Source organism: Bos taurus, chromosome 1, assembly GCF_002263795.3.
Source record: "Bos taurus isolate L1 Dominette 01449 registration number 42190680 breed Hereford chromosome 1, ARS-UCD2.0, whole genome shotgun sequence".
In the NCBI taxonomy this organism is placed as follows: domain Eukaryota; kingdom Metazoa; phylum Chordata; class Mammalia; order Artiodactyla; family Bovidae; genus Bos; species Bos taurus.
In genome coordinates, this window is record NC_037328.1 from 136,405,469 (window position 1) to 136,422,345 (window position 16,877).

Below are 16,877 nucleotides of genomic sequence, written 5' to 3' on the forward strand. Positions count from 1 at the left end.
TATCTTTGTTTCCTAGAAAGGCTAAGGCCAGGATTCAACAATGGGCTCAGGAGGGAAAGGCCTGAGTAGGATCTATTCCTTCCTGTGGCTCATGGGAAGCACAGGACACTTCATCAAAGCTGGAGGTTTCAGCCCTCCCCTCAAGCATCTATGTCCATTTATCACACTTATCCCCCAACACTTACCTAGGAAGTGGCCTAGAGTAGGACAAAATCCCAGGATTCAGGACCTGGGACTCTCAGGCATCTTTCAGGCATCATCTTTCATCTCTTTACACCTTGGAGAGAGCAGATGTCTTTACCATTGCTACAGAATCTTCATGCAAGGGCTGCAAATTAGTTCCTGATTCTATGAGAACAGGAATTCTATGTTTTATTTTTATAAAAAATAAATTATATATGCAAAAATTTGACTTTATGTTTGGTTTATACTGTAAGATTTGATTTTCTTTAAAACTAAAATTGAGGATTTTAATCTGGTGATATATGGTTACTATATACAAACCTTCTTCAGAAGAAATATAATCTTGTATGTTAAAATGTATTGGATACAATTCTCTATTTTTCCCTTCTTGTTAAAAAAATTCCATAGAAGGGATAGGGATCTTCCTAGAGTAAGAAGAGAAACTGAAGCAAAAGATTCATCTCTGCTCCTTTGAGCAGCTGAGTGAGAAAGCTGATCCCAATCATCTTTCAGTAACAGACTACATTCTTTCCTCAACTAGCAGTTGAAGAAGCCCCACTGAACTTCTCTTCTGCCGCCTTCAACAGAAGCTGCAGCTAAGGAAATACTAACTAACTCTGCGTGTGTCACTCCCATGCTCCAGCTGCTTGAAAAGAGTAAGAGCCTTAAATGAATTCAGCGAGCCATTGGGCTGTGTGTGACGTCACAGAGCAGGCCCTTCACAGCTGTGATGGCCCATGAAGCCAGGACCATCATCTTACCCTATCACAGAATCATAAATAAGGACAGAGCCTTCTGCAAATATGAGGATGCACTCCCTTGTAAAGTCATATTCAATCACTGGTTCAAATGAAACTAGCTCTCCAAGATTGGGGGTAAATAAACAGAACACACTACAACACAAAACATTTTAAAGTCTGCCTTTAAGGTAGTAATTCCCAAAATGACACCATCTATATGGAATTTATTTCTGGAGTAATAAGCCAAATTATTTTACTTTGTCAGAACTGGAATCTTACACACCCAGCCGTTGAATAACACTTGTCAGAGATATCAAAATGTCTTTCAACATTTAGACAGCTACCTAGCCATTATTCCTACAAGATGCATGGGTGGTTGAGAGAATCACGTTTGACAGATGCAAAAAAATAAAATATCCATATGGAAAATATAACTGCTGATTTCCAAATCATCTAGCCCAGAAATTTCCCTACCATTCTGCTCTGGGATGCAGCTGCTGCTGCTAAGTCGCTTCAGTAGTGTCCGACACTGTGCGACCCCATAGACGGCAGCCCACCAGGCTCCCCTGTCCCTGGGATTCTCCAGGCAAGAACACTGGAGTGGGTTGCCATTTCCTTCCCCAATGCATGATGCAGCTAGTCTCCTAAAAAAACAGATTCAGGCTTTTTCATAATTGCTACTGAATGCAGAGGCTTCATCTTCCAATTCTTTATTATACACATAACCCATAAACACTGTTTATGTTGATTCTAAGAGTTAAGAATTCAGTGTCCTTACACAAGAGAGGTCTCACATTCTGTCGACCCTACCACTGCTCCCTTCCAGAAAAACCACAGTCTTTATTGAACCAAGAAGACCCAGGCCACCACTGTGTGGACCAAAAGAGGGCATCAGTACCTCTGAGACTGCCTGGAAGAAAGCTCTCTATAACCAGAGGGCTGATAGTTACTATAGAATTATCATATTCTTTTCCTTCTTGGTCCATACATAGACCACCAGTTAGGTTGTGGGGACAGGAAGACATGAGTAGAGAAGCCAAAACAGGAATCTTGAGCCATGTAAATGACTGATCAAGCACTGTTGGTGCAGACACATCCTGGAGTTGCAACAGATCAGGCAATAATCCTCCTGGTCCTGAGTTAGGTCCTGTCGCTGTGAGGTCTGGCCACATGATGGCTCTTTCTCATCCTGAAAGACCTCTGGGATTACCCACAACTTGCCACACGCCTGACATTTATTTTCCCATGTATTCTTACTTAAGCCTTCCATTTCTTAAAGTAACTTGAATGAGCTTCTGTTCTTGTAATCAGAGACATTTATAGATGCCCCACAGCAAGACGTCTAAAAGTGTTCTTTTTCTCTTTACTAACTATAAAACAACCTCAGATTTCCCATCTGAGAGTCTACACATAACCTCACAAATTTAGGGCTACTTTGCCAGTTTTTGTAATCACAGAGAAAGAAAAGAAATGGCTGGCAAAATCCCTTTCTCTTGGATTGTCTTTAAATCTCCCTTGCTGCATTCTTTCTCCCAGTCAAGAATAAAAACCAGCATGCTCTGGGAGCCTCAGTAATCTCTCCACCCTCTGTGGCCCTAACAGACTTCCCCCTGTGACTTCTAGGTTGATTTCAAGGTTCAGGGACCAAGTTTTCCACTGGCAAAACCTGATTCTTCTGGTCTCTATAGAATAATATTGGCTCCCAAAGCAGTTTCAGCACTGGGAATAGGTGAGGTCATATCAGAAATTAATGAGCCAGCCCCTCTGAGCACCTGCACCTTCTGCAACTCTAATACTCCCCCTTTCTAAAACCCCCCAATGCTCTAGCAGCCAGTGATTCTCAATCAGAGGCCATCTTTAGAAATACAGGGGGCTTTGTTGGTTGACTTGATGACTTGGTTAGAGTAATACAAACATTCAATGACCAGGGTTGCTATATGTCTTATAATGGGCAGCAAAGTTTCACACAGGGATGAGTCATTCTATCAAAATGCTAAGAGCACCTCCCTTGAGAAACACTAAGACCCCTCCAACACCCCAAGCAGAACAGAAACACAAAGTGAAGAGAAGAGGGCAATACAAGGATCGGTACCACAGTCAGGAGAGAGGCAGTCCGTGAAGGCCGTCAAAGAATCATCTCAGCCCAGCCATCTCCATGCCTTCTCTCCTGCAACACTGCTCACAGCATGCAAACCCTCTGCTCTCATTCCTTCTACCATGCAAAACAGTCTTGGGCTCAGTTAGACTTAAATTGCATCTTTTAAAATATGTCTTTATTTCTACATATTTTCATTTGTTCTAATTATGATAGTTTCAGAGCAACTAATATTGGTACTAGAAAGAGAGAATATCACCTGAAAATTCTTTCATGTTGCTCAAGGGCTTAACTACTAAATATGTCATATACTACTTTACAAACTAATCCTTTAGGGGATAACGCCTCAGAGCTTAAGCTTGTGAACTAATACCTTCTTATGAAACACTTTTCTGAGCCATGCTGGGGCTTGGAAGGAAGGAAGGTGAAAACTGTCTCACCACCTGTCCCAGACGCTTTGTGAAGCTCTGCTGCTCTAGGCAGTATCAAAAGAGACATCCTGCACAAACAAGCTTCACCACCGAGGGTCAGGGTGTGGAGATACCAAATGGAAAGAGACAGCTCAGCAGTCTGGGATTAAAGCACAGATATTTTTGAGGCAGTGCACTCAGTTATGTCAGAGAGACAGGTTCATGGCACTTTCTGTGACAGGTGCTTCAGCAGCTAAAAAGTTCAGCAAGATTCTCTCACAGACTGAAAAGTGACCCAGGATGGAGAAATCCAAAACATAATTCTGTTTTAAATGAAGTGAGGTCTTGTTATAACAAGCACACACACACTGTCACTACAAGTATGGATTTCTGACACATAGTCTTTACAGACTAAAGCAGTGCTGTCCAACAGAACTTCCTGATGATGGCCACACTCTCTGTCCACACTGTGCCTGTGTCAGTATGGTCTTGGTGTAAGTTTGGTGAGTGTATCTAATAGGTACAGAGACCAACACGTCAGCAAGGCTGAACTCAAACCTGCCAGGACAGTTTACATCTAATCCCTGCACTTGCTCTTCCTAAACTGAGGTTTTCTAGTAAAATAACATGACTGCTTCAGGCCCAAGCCAGGGTGATAGCCCTTTTCACCATTCCAGCACAGTTCTAGAAGATAAGCAGAAGTAAAACTGAGATCCTAAAACATTTTATGTATCATTCAAAGGGCATGGGTTGACGACAACCCCTTTTCTATACTTTCAAAGGAGAGAAGAAATAGATGGAAAAGCTATAGAATAAAAACAGATTTCTCCAAACATTCTCTGGTATTTGTTGTATTACTCAAAAAATCTGCTCTAGGATCCATAGTAATTTGGGAGGATATTTTTCTTTGGGAGGGTTACTTCTTTATGTCCTTTGGTGACTTTATGTCCTAGTGACTTACCTTCATTAGGTGGCGCTAGTGACAAAGACCCCACCTGCCAATGCAGAAGACTTAGAGACTCAAGTTCAATCCCTAGGTCCAGAAAATCCCCTGTAGGAGGGCATGGCAACCCACTCCAATATTCTTGCCTGGAGAATCCCCATGGACAGAGGATCTTGGTGGGCTACAGTGCATAGGGTCGCAAAGAATCAGACATGACTGAAGCAACTTAGCACTAATTATACAAGTCACTTTAAGAGATTACCACAATCTCCCATCCCTACTTAAAAGCAATTTCCTTGACTGCTCTTATAACGGGCTTATTTCTCTCTCCTCTACTCTCCCATTTTTTCCCTTTACAAAAAAAAAGCCTTTATTCAAGAGTATATTGTTGAAATGAACTGAATATGAAGGCAAGTGAAATCAGAGTCTGGCACTATGCATCATTTCCCACACCACTGACCCTTCAAACTCCCTTGCTCCTCAGCTACTGCCTTCATAAGGATTAAGAGTGATCCCTGGGTCCTGGATATTTGAGGATACAGGTATTTCTTAGCATTATAGAGCTCTCAAGTAATCACACCGTGCTTTGTACATCCCTTCTTTAGGCTACTGACTTACAAATGCTGTGTCTATTTCACAGGTAGGGAAACAAGCATAATGAGACTAAGTTACTGACATGCCATCCCAGAGAAACTCAAGAGCAAAATTAAATCACCTCCAGCAGTGGTTCTCAACCAGGGGCAGTTTTTTCCCCAGGGCACATTTGGCAATGTCTGGAGACACTTTTGATTTGTCGCGATTATTGTAGGGGTCGGGGGAACTACAGGCATCTAGAGGGTAGAGGCCAAGGATGCTGCCGAACATGCTTCAATGCACAGGATAGCCCACAACAAAGAAGCACCAGGCTCAGCATGCCACTGGTGCTGAGGATGAGAACCCCTGATCCTCTGGCATCCAGCACTAGCTTCTTTGGCTCCTAATGAATAAAGAATGGCTCCCTCTGTAATTTGATCCTCATACAGCATTTACACGGAAACATACCAGTTGAGTGCTATTTCTGTCATGCTATACTTTTTGGCGCCACAGAGGAAAATGAGGAAAAGCTGGCAAAGTCTGGCTCCTTTCCTCTAATGAGATAGCTTAGCAGAGACCAGGTCCTTTCCTTAGTGACCCCCAGGCACCGAGCCGGGGTCTGTGTCTGGCTGCTCACCTAGACCCTTCAGTTGTTGCTGTGCCCTACAGCTCCCTGTCCTCTGCTTTGCTCATCTCTAAGCACATGCATCACTCCAGAGCTGTAATGATGCATGCTTATGGGAATCTCCAGAGATCTACAGCTCCTAATTGTCTATTTTGTTCAGTAAATTGTACTCATTACTGAGCCATGTGAGGCACAGAAGGACATCAGCCTTACTGGGTGCCCTCTGTCTGCACGTGGGTAATGGGACATTATCAGCAAGGACTCCACAGTATTGAACCAAGACGCTTAAAAACAATCCTCCATTCAGTTTCTCAGCTGAGTACTTTTTTTTTTTTCTAAATATAACCTCCTGTCCCCCTTTTTCCTAACCCGTCTTAGCTCTGCTTAGATTTGTATTAATTATTATTTTCTCTGTAGTGAGTCTGGTTTTAGTTTAAGCTCTAAAAGCCAGAGACCTCAGAAAGGATGGGATGTCCTTTCCACTCCTCCCTCTCAGCCCTCCACTGCCTCTGAGAAGGGCACACCAAATCTCCTTTTGGTCTCAAAGTCTTCACGACAGATGAAAATCCAAAGCAGCTTTAAAAGTTATAATGCTCCCGGTGCCTACATCCATCGCACTAAGGACTGCAAACAAATGAGGAGGGAATGGACGTGTGACTTCCAGTGACACTGGATAAAATAAAATGGAATGGGCAGAACCATGTGCTTTGCTACCACTATTATCTACCAAATTGGAAATCATCAACTCTCTGGTAAGCAGTTTCCCATCCCCCTCCCCCCCCAACACCCCCCCAACCCCCGCCAAAAAAAGTGATTAACGCAGGAAAAGTGAAGCATAGTGATCCATGGAAGAGTAGAGTGCTGAGAGAGGGGAATTTGTGTCAGCAGAGACAACAATATGATATGGCTACAGGAAAACAGCACTCAGGCCTAATTCCCTTCTCAGGAAGGCCCAGCAACACCCTCACCCCCTATGTAAATCAAACCCCATACAAGCTCACTAAAAAATTCTTATGTTGAGATATGCCCATGCAGATTCTATCCCATCACCTTGATCATGGTTTTAGCTTTGTAAGTGCTGACCTTAACAATGTTTATGACCTGAATCACTAAAGGCTTTGGGAAGCTTTCACAGACAGGGCACCCTGTCTGTGATGCCAAGAGGCTGTTAAGACAAGAGTAAAACCAGAACAACAACGGCAAAGAATGCCTTTGACTTACCCTGGAGTAGAGGGTGTGAGAGCCTTCAAATGCACTTACATCCTCATGACCCATCAGCTCTGTTGCCTTTCATCGCTCACTTCTGCATGGTGGATCACAACCAATCGATCACCAACTACCAAAGATGAGAAACGAATGAATGAATACGTTAGGCCAGAAGATCCATAACTTCAAGTTCCAAGCCACCACTCCTCAGGTGAATTTGCTAGCATAGGCTAACTATCAGTACTTACTTAACACATAAACCCAAACATATATAATGGTTTAAGCTCAATAAAAGCTTATTTCTTGTTCCTGTATACATACTGCACAATTGAACAGTCTCCCTTAACAGTAATCCAGGCAACCAGGCTGACAAAAGTCCTGCCATCCTTTAACATAGCATCCCAAGATCTCGTAGGGACCCTCTCCACTCCAGCCTACAAGGAGTATAAAACAGCATGGAGGAATTTGCATGGGTGCTCTCTTTTTGTTTCTTTTTTCCCTAGAAATGGACCACAATACTTTTCTACTTCCACTTAGTTACACAGCCACACCTAAATCCGTGGGTTGCTGGGTAGCTAATAATCAGTATCATACAAGCCTGACTCCAGCCCAACGAAGATGATGTTAGCTTTAAGGTATGGGGTTCTGGGTGAGACGCTAACAGCAAATCTAACTTAGTTACTTAATGACTCTGAGATCTGGTTTCCTCATCTGTGAAATACTCTGCTTCCCTCACTGACCTATGCGTCAGTGTGAGACTCAGAAATGAGACAAAACAGCATGCATAGCTCCTGGGTATCTTGACAAAATGCTGAGCTGCAAACTCCCAGATGTTGTTCTTTGACCACACTTGAAGCAGAAAAGAGATTTTAAAAATTAGAGAATATTTTTGTATTCCACAAAGTGATCTGCAGATATAAAGAACCGGCACCAACTTCGATTATACATAAATTCCCCATTTTCAGGATACCAGGTAAAATTTCAAAGAGTCACAAAATTTCGGAACTAGAAAGAATTTAAGTGGTCACTGCTTTCCCCTCTTATTTTCCAGACAAGGAAACAAACTCAGAAGTCAACAATGTCCCTCAAATCTCATCTCATACTAACTCAGTGTGCTGGAATCAGAGTACAGAAATTGGACTTTTTCTTCTGTTATTACATAAATTAAATCGATAAGCTGCTGAAGAAGAAAAGGTAATTCTTATTCTTCTGCTAAAGTGAGAGTAAATGGCTACTCTGGCCCAAATCTAAAAAGGCACCAGAAGGTAGCATTCACCAGCGTGGACCACCATCATACCGAACGTAAGGGAAGGGAGTCACAGGGCAGACCAAGTTTTTCAAGCAAATGTTCTTTGAAACAGTGATCACCACCAAAGTTATATCTCACAAGTCCAAAATGTGACCTGAACACAAATTAACTTCTGTATACCTTCTGGCAAAAACAAGAATTTTTATTTTCCATACATACACACTGAGTCATTGCTATGGGAATTATTAGGGAACAATTAGAAAAAGAGAATTTGAGATTGCAAATAAAAAAGGGAAAGGAAATATTAATAATTAGCTGAGGGGGCACAGAGGTTTCCATAGCCAATCCTGGGGACAAATAAAGGAATCTCAAGATTTTTTTATCCATGATACTTAAATTATTTTGCATCTCTGAGATCACGGTGAGTCCTCGAAGTTAAGAGCAGAAAGTAAAAATATAGGGCCTCAGCAATGAAAGACAGGAGTCCAAATTCAAAGTCCTAAATCAGGAAGGGAAGAATGGAATCTCTTAATATGCATGTCTCCGATAAAGAGATATAAATTTGAAAGTGTTTTGACAAAATTAGGAGGTGCTACTTAATGAACAAGAAATGATAAATGGAAATCAGTACTTGCATATCCACCGTTGAGTAAAATGCTATTATCAGCATCTTCATTTAGTGAGTAACTTTAAGCATTTTAATAAAGGTAAAATGTTCTAAGAACTGCTACAGGTTTACTTCTGTACTCCACCCCCAACTCGCTTCTCCCATAGTGTCACTAGCACCTCAAAACTTTCCCATCCTGGCAATGTCCCAGAACCTCTTCTCAACCCTAGAAGTTTTACCTATTCTTGTGCCATGGACCCTCCCGTACTTTTGGCAATCTACTGAAGCCTAAGGAACTCCTCAGAATAATCTCTTAAATGCAGAGAAAAAAATACATATATAAGAATAAAAAGGAAATCAGTTATATGGAAATTATTCTAGTCACATAGCCTTCAGAGAGTTCATGGACCCAATTTAAAAACATCTGATTGGGGAGTGACTCTTCCAGGGTAAAGAAAGTTTTTTTCTCCTGCAGGAAAGTTTAAAAAAACACAAGGATGTATAGTAAAGAATACTACTCAAGAACAGTCAGTGAAGAAAAGAATGAGGTGCAAAAAAGAAGTCAGACCTTGAATTTCTGCCCAACACGATACTATTCACGCTATGGTTTAAAAACCCTACTTTAAGGAATTACTCAGAATTTTCTCGGCTCCAGCCCTGTAAACACAGCATCTTCTTCGTACTGATGGCAGGTGAAGAAATTCAACACTGGAAAAGGCAGGACTGACCTGAGCTTGGCTCCCAGTTTTCTACCACTCTCTGGTTCTGTTAGCTTGGGCAAATCACTCAGCTCTGAGGTGAAACTCTGTGTCTATAAAATGAGAAGGTCAAGCTAAACCATCCCTAAGGTTTCTTACAACTCTGAATTATTAGGATTCTCTGAGAAGAAATATGAGTGAGATTTCTTTTTGCTCTAGGTTCACTGCATGAAAATACCTTTCAGATGAGAATTTTTCAGGGGCTTCAGAAATGTTGACCCTTTATGAGAATCAGCTGGGCGTAGAATTTTTGACTTAGGATTTTTTTCAAGAGACATGCATCACATCTCACCCAATTCCAATGACCCAGGTGAGAAAAGTGAGTTTCACAAAGGCAAAGAAATGTATTTGAGGTCACATAATGAGGTAATGTTAGCAAACTGTTGTGACTACTGCTGTCTAGCGTCAGCAAGATTTTAGGATTTGGCATTGGTAATAAAAATCAGCTCATGAGTTCACTTGAAAAGAAATGGAAATAAACTCCAAAAAGCTGAGCCATAGCACAGGGACTGCATGAGGAAGCAGGTGATTCGGGTAATGACTCCCAGGAGCAGAGTTCTATGCCTCCAGAAAGGTCAAAGCTCGTATGCTATGCACAGTAACCTCACCAGCAACAGTATCATCTCCTTCAAATATATGGCTACAAAATTCATATCAAAACAGTCAATTATTTTTTTAAAAAAATGAAAGAAAAGGTAGTTCAAAAGAGGGAAATAAATGAACAAACCCTGGCTAATAAGGTCAATAAAACCAAAGTTCAGGATGTGAATTGCTAATAAAATCTTAAAATTGTAGAATACTTGTTAGGAATTTTTAAGTTTTAGAATATTATGGACAGCCCTAAAATATAGTAAGCATGAGCATTATTTTTACTAATACTCTCACCACTATCTTCAGATACATAATTATTGGATATTGATTAGGCTTCAAAGTTATATGTGTATTTCCATAGTCCCGTCCCTGTATACAGATGAGTTTTATAAGCAAAGACGTAGACGCTAGAAGTTGTTGGGAAATTTGATTGAATCATGAATTCAACCTCATTTTCAATTAGCCAACAATATGTATGCAAGGGCTTTCAAAACCTGTGTTCCAACGCTTGTCAGCTTACCCTCTCCATTTCCCACACACAATCAGCAAAGTAATGGCACCCATTCTCAACCCCTACAACCATCATTCCTACTTTGTATCAATATTTCTGGCTTTTGTAACTTTTTTCTTTCTTTCTTTTTTTTTTAATGATTTTCTTTGGGAATTGACACAGCCTTTCAAAATCTTCTAGACCAGAGGCTATACATCACTGGTTTGCCAGCTCCTGTTTAATCTCCTCCAGGAATTCCCAGAGACAGCAGTGCCATCTACTGGTAGGGAGGGCATAACTTGTTTTCTGGAAGCCTGCGGTTGACATGCCTGAAAGAATGGCAGCCTAGATTTGTGCTTTTGTGAGCCTTTCTTTTCTAGAGCACATTACAAGCGTAACTGATGCTTACAACCTGAGACACAGAAATCCACAGGAGACCCCATCGTGAAGGGCAGGTCCTTGGGAAGCCGTATAAAACCCAGCCAGTCAAGCCAGTAGAGAGGCAGCTCTGCCTTCTCAAAGCTCCAAAGGCAGAGCCTCAGTGAATTAAACACTTCCTAGCTCTCCTCACCCTAGGGCTTCCGTATCAGATGTTCTCACTTTGCTTCCACCTGTGGCAATGTTATCCCACTCTATCTTACAGCAAGAGTCCAGGGAAGGTGCTCAGACCTCTATCAACGTGACAGCTCTTAGATTTACACAGTGTGACACAGATCCTGCTCAAAGGACAGTACTGCTTAGGCATGCAGGTCAGACTCTAATCTCTCATTCACTCTTCCCTCCCTGACCCAGGGGACAGAAACGACAGAAAGGAAATGATTTTGTTTTTGCTTTGGAAGCAACATTAGTGGGCTTTTACTGAATCAGAGAACAAACCTTGTCCTGTAGGTCACTGAGGTACATTGCTTCCCTTAAGATGAACTAAGCCTGCCAATCTTTCTGCTTTCCCTTGTTTAACCTAATAAGTGTTTTTCAACCTTTCCAAAACCCTTGCCTCCCTTTCACAGACTAAACATAAACACTGCATGTCCTTTGTGTAGTTTATATAACAAAATCGACGTTTTCTCTCTAAACACAAAAGCATATACCTTTTCAAACTACACTCCCTACCCCAGCCTCAGAATTCCTTCCTCTCCCCACTGATACCAGCTAGAAACAAATCACTGACAAGTTCTAAAATTACTCTAATTTGCTTTATGTACCAATCTGTCAGGTGACAATCTATATTTTACTTTATGAGGTCATCTGTTACATTCCCAACAAGCTTTGCAACACCTTTTCTTTTACTTTGGCTCACCCCAGAAAACCACCAAAAGTTGATCTGCTACAGTTGATGTTAATTCTGATTCCCCCTAACAAATTTAAGTGTTCCTTCTTTAGTTAGTTTGAACCTGCCAAGTAAATTGATTTCTTAACAAGTTTGGGCATTTCACAGGCATGCGGTGTGTCTTAGATGTTTGAAAAAAAAATCACATCATTTCCTAAAGAAACAAAACTTTGTATGGGGAAGGTAAGAGTAATAAAAAGCCTTGGAACCCTGTCAGGATGTCTCTGAGAAACCAGGTAGAGAGATTCCTGTCCATTTCCTACCAGGATAAGTTGTAAATGAATTATAGTGGAATTCCAGAATACAGTAAAATCTTCCTAATGATCGTTTAAACCGTTCCGAACCAAGCAGACTAACAGGTATAGCTAATAAATTAACTAGTGGAAAACTGAAGGGGCTTTTTATACTTTGTTATGAGCTGTACAGTATATAATAGCTCTTGCTATTTCAGGTCTAGGGAAATTGAGAAGGAAAGAGGCAGAGGATGCCTTTTGTAAAGTATGACTTCAAGGAGTCACCCCCAACCCCCAAACCATAATCACACAGACACAGACACACAGACACACACACACACACACACACACACGCAGCTTTTGACATCCAAAGGCCTTCTTTTAACACGCACTTTTGAAAGAATTAAGGAGATCTAAACGGGTGTAACCTGCCTTCCCTTCTCCCTAGCACCCATTAACATGCTAAAAATAAGTCATTACTTGATTCGGCAGCCCAGAAAAACCTCAGTTTACAGAGATAACCAGCCACCCCCCAAACCCGCAAAAAAAAAAAAAAAAAAAAATCAGATTTTCTTGAAGGAGAATATCCGTGATGGTCTGCTCTGCAGTTCACTGCAGGGATCTTCCCCCTCACAACTACCAGCCATCAGTTTCGCTGTAATTTCTCACTGTAGCCTCTCACTTAGACCTTCTCCGCCAGTGCCCAGCGGCTTTTAAAATAATTTTTTCCCCTTATTTCTTGATCCCTTCGGCAGGCTGAAAGCGTTTCGGTGCAACTCTGGGGTGAGAGCTCCAGGCAGGTCCGGAGAAGCCTTCCACCGGCGCACCTGGGCTGGCCCGAGGGTCCTGCCCCCACCCCTGCCCGCACGGCTGCGCCAGGAATACGGCTTTGGTCGCCGCCGCCGCCGCCGGATTAGTTCGAGTCCCGTGGCTTGGCCAAAGTGACACTACATTTTTTTCTTCTTTCTCACATGTGACAGATCCCACTGCATTAAAGCCATTTTCTCCCCGGCTCTAGGCCAGGTCTAGCGCCGGAGACGTCCCTGCCCCACCACCCTTCACCCTCTACCTGGGGAGGGGGTCGGTACCAGCATCCCTCCGGGAGAGAAACAAAGGCGGAGGCGAGGCTACCAGGTAGGCAACTCCCCTCGGGTGGACCCGTCACCGCGGTGAAGAGGATGCGGAGATGCATTAGCGGGCAGAAAAGGGAAACCGAGGCACCGAGGGGGATGACTGAGCCTGGGTCGGCATCCTCTCCCAAGTGAGGCTCCCCGGGCGGGCGGACCTCAGACTTGCCCCCGCCCCGCTCGCCCGCAATCGGCCGCGGAGGGGCAGGGAGTCCGCCCCGCGGCAGCTCTTACCTCGGGAGAAGCGCTCCCGCTCCCTCCGACGGCTCGGGGAAAGAGCCCCGCCGCTCGCGCACGCGCATTCGCGTCCTCGCCTCTCCGCGCCACCGCGCGCGCCCCTCCGACCTGGCTTTGGCCCGCCCCGGCCCTGTCCGTCAGCGTCCGCGAGAGCCAATCCACAAGCACGGGAGGGCCAGCGCCGGTCACGTGGTCGGACTAGCCAATCACCAAGCTGCCCTCGGCTGCACCGGTTCCGATGTCTCCGGGGATTCGGTTGCTACAGAGTGGATCTGGTGAGAGGCGTGTACAAAGGGTTGAATCTCTGTTTTGGGCTCTGATTGGTGCTAGATTGATCAATTACTAGATCTATTGATATCTCAAATTCTAAATATGAACTAGAATGACCTGGCATCTTATTCAAAAGCAGATTCTGATCCAGTAAGCCTGAGACGGAGACTTGAAATTCTGCCCAACAATCTCTTAGACAGTGATGATGCTCCTGGTCTGAGGACCACGCTTTGGGTAGCAAGATTTTAAAGGCACTTGTCTAAAAATGATGGTTATAACCCCCTACTCCATGTTATTTAGAAGTTTCAAAACCTCTTCCTTCCTCAACTGATAAAGTATTCCAGTGACTGACTGAACAAGGGGTGTTCTGGTGACGTTTGTAGTTTGGGCACAGGCTGAGGGAAGGCGTGTTTGATTTGAATATCACCCATCTTTGTTCCGGAGAAAGCAATGGCACCCCACTCCAGTACTCTTGCCTGGAAAATCCCATGGATGGAGGAGCCTGGAAAGCTGCAGTCCATGGGGTCGCTGAGGGTCGGATACGACTGAGCGACTTCACTTTCACTTTTCACTTTCATGCACTGGAGAAGGAAATGGCAACCCACTCCAGTGTTCTTGCCTGGAGAATCCCAGGGACGGGGGAGCCTGGTGGGCTGCTGTCTATGGGGTCGCAAAGAGTCGCACACGACTGAAGTGACTTAGCATCTTTGTTCATGGGGGCAGTAACTAATTTGGTGGACGCTCCTCATTGAGAACACTAAGTCATCCTGAAATATTGGACGTGTCACTGTGCTGTATTCTTGGCCAGAGAAGCAGCATAAGTGGTTCCTGCTTTTTGGAAATTTGTCTGTCACAGAACTACACAGGCAAACTCGGGAAGAAGCATTATAGGAATAAAATCCAGGGACATAATTGCTGCAGCTCCTTGTACAATTCAGGTCAGAACTATCCAATATAAGACAGAGTTTGTAATATCCTATTTTAGGAATCTTTGAAATTGCCCAGATAGACTTCTGTCAGTAATTCCAGAGTCTGGAAATCAGGAAGCCCAGTGCCTCTGTCATCTCTCAAACTTGACCTAAATCTGAGTATTTTCAGACTGGCTAGACTATTGTTCAGCATAGTCCTATTACGCAATAGTGTACCGGTGTGATTCTAAGGTCTAAGTGCTACAGTCTGCAAAACCTTCCTACTTCAGGCCAGGTGGTGTGACACTGCTTCAGCAGTTTTCTCTCACTATTCCTCAAGGTGATCAAAATGTCACTTAGAGAAAACTTCTATCCTTGTCAGTGTATCTTGGGCCTCTGGCTTATCAGCCCCAGAAGTGAAAGCCTGCTTAATAATCTCAGCTACTGTTCACCAGTAACTCTATCAGAGGTAGCATAGCACAAAACTCAAGAGTTACAAGAATGCACTGAATCTAGCACAGCAATGGTTCTGGCTGCAGCAAGAGTAAAGAAATGTCTAACCAAGAAGAATATGTTTGAAAATCTCAGACAAAGTTTATTTTGCTATCTTTAAACCAGTGGTTCTCAAGCTTGGGTATACAGTAACACTTTTTTTTGTAATTGGAGGATAATTGCTTTACAATGTTTTGTTAGTTTCTGCCATACAACAATGTCAATCAGTCGTTAAGTATCCATATGTCCTCTCCCTCTTGAATCTCCGTCCCACTCCCCACCCCATCCCACCACTCTAGGCTGTCACAGAGCACTGGGTTGAGCTCCGTGTGTTATACAGCAACTTCCCACTAGCTATCTGTTTTATATATGGTAATATAAATGTTTCAGTCCTACTCTCTCAGTTCATCCCACCCTCTCCTTTCCCTGCTGTGGCCACAAGTTTGTTCTCTCTGTCTGCCTCTCTATCCCTGCCCTGCAAATAGGCTCCTCAGTACTATTTTTCTAGATTCCATATATATGCATTAATATATGATATTTGTTTTTATCTTTCTGACTCATTTCACTCTGTGTAATAGACTCATCCATCTCACTAGAACTGACTCAAATTAATTCCTTTTTACAGCTACATAATATTCCATTGTACATACCTGTACTACTTCTTTATCCATTCATCTGTCAAAATGGAAATAAAAACAAAAATAAACAAATGGGACCTAATTAAACTTAAAAGTTTTTGCACAGCAAAGAAAGCTAAAAACAAAATGAAAAGACAGTAGTGCTTTTAAGGAAATAGATTTTGGGGTTCCTGTGCCTAGAGATTCTGATTGGAGTGAGGAGTGGAGCCTGGGCACCAATAGGTTTAAAAAGTTCCACCAGTGATTTGTATCCAGCCATGCTTGAGAATACCTATACAAGCTGCTAGATTGAGGCACTCATTTTTTAACAGGGGAAATCAACTCTGCAACACAAATCACTAACGATACAAAGACTGGAAACAGAGGGAAAGCTTCCATATAATTTGTGAGAACAGATTTTTTTAAAGCCAAAAAATAATTCATGGGTAATAAATATTCCAAAAACTATTTAGTAGACTAAATTTAAAAGCCAGGTTCACAACTAGGTTTAATTCCAGTTGATTAAGTAAATATTGCCCAAAAAACCTATTACCTTTTGACAACCACTCCAAACTAATGAAATCTCTGGTGCTATCTTGACTTGTTTTGTGTCCTTCTTAACTAAAAGCAGATTTCTATTTGAGCATTATTGAGAGTTATTCTCTGAGGCTTTCCCCAAGACTTGCAACAGAATCACCTGGAGTCCTGGTGAAAACAGAGATTCCCCGGTCACACCCCAAACTTCCTCTAGGCTCCCTCCTGTAACAATTCTGAAGCCAGCGCTAGTTACACTTGAAACTACGTTGTATCTGCTGTTACAGAACATCTCAAACTCTCAAGCTCTGCTATTAGTTTAGTTTGCCATGATAGCTAAATGAAGCTGAGTCCATTTTAAGGTATTCTGAAAGAGTCTCAATTCTCTTTATTGAGATTTTACCAAATTCTTATATTTTGTGACATAAAATGATTAGTGCCTGGACCTTGGAAAACTGTTGTTGCACAGAGTTTTTCTATGGGGTGATACTTGCTGTAGTGGAATATGACCTCGTTTTTAACTGAATTAGTGAGGTACCCTCAGAACACTCTGCCAACAACAGCCATCTTGCTCAAAAATGACTTGATTTGCCACATTAGAAATATGGAATCTGATGTGTAAGTCTGAAATCTAACTTCCTTCTGCTCTGACACTTTTAAAA

At 42.6% G+C, this 16,877-nt stretch overlaps 1 protein-coding gene across 6 annotated transcripts in view; it reads right to left on the bottom strand.

Annotated features, from left to right (window-relative positions):
* Window positions 1-13,463, bottom strand: part of TMEM108 (transmembrane protein 108) — a 387,669-nt gene extending 374,206 nt beyond the window's left edge. For 4 of the 6 annotated variants that reach the window (XM_005201952.5, XM_024979376.2, XM_024979342.2 and 1 more), the window contains exons 1-2: window positions 13,392-13,463; window positions 6,791-6,905 (exon numbers count right to left, since the gene is read on the bottom strand). The gene's annotated coding sequence lies outside the window, so the exon portion shown is untranslated. 6 annotated transcript variants of the gene reach the window in all.
* Between the last annotated feature and the right edge of the window lie 3,414 nt (window positions 13,464-16,877).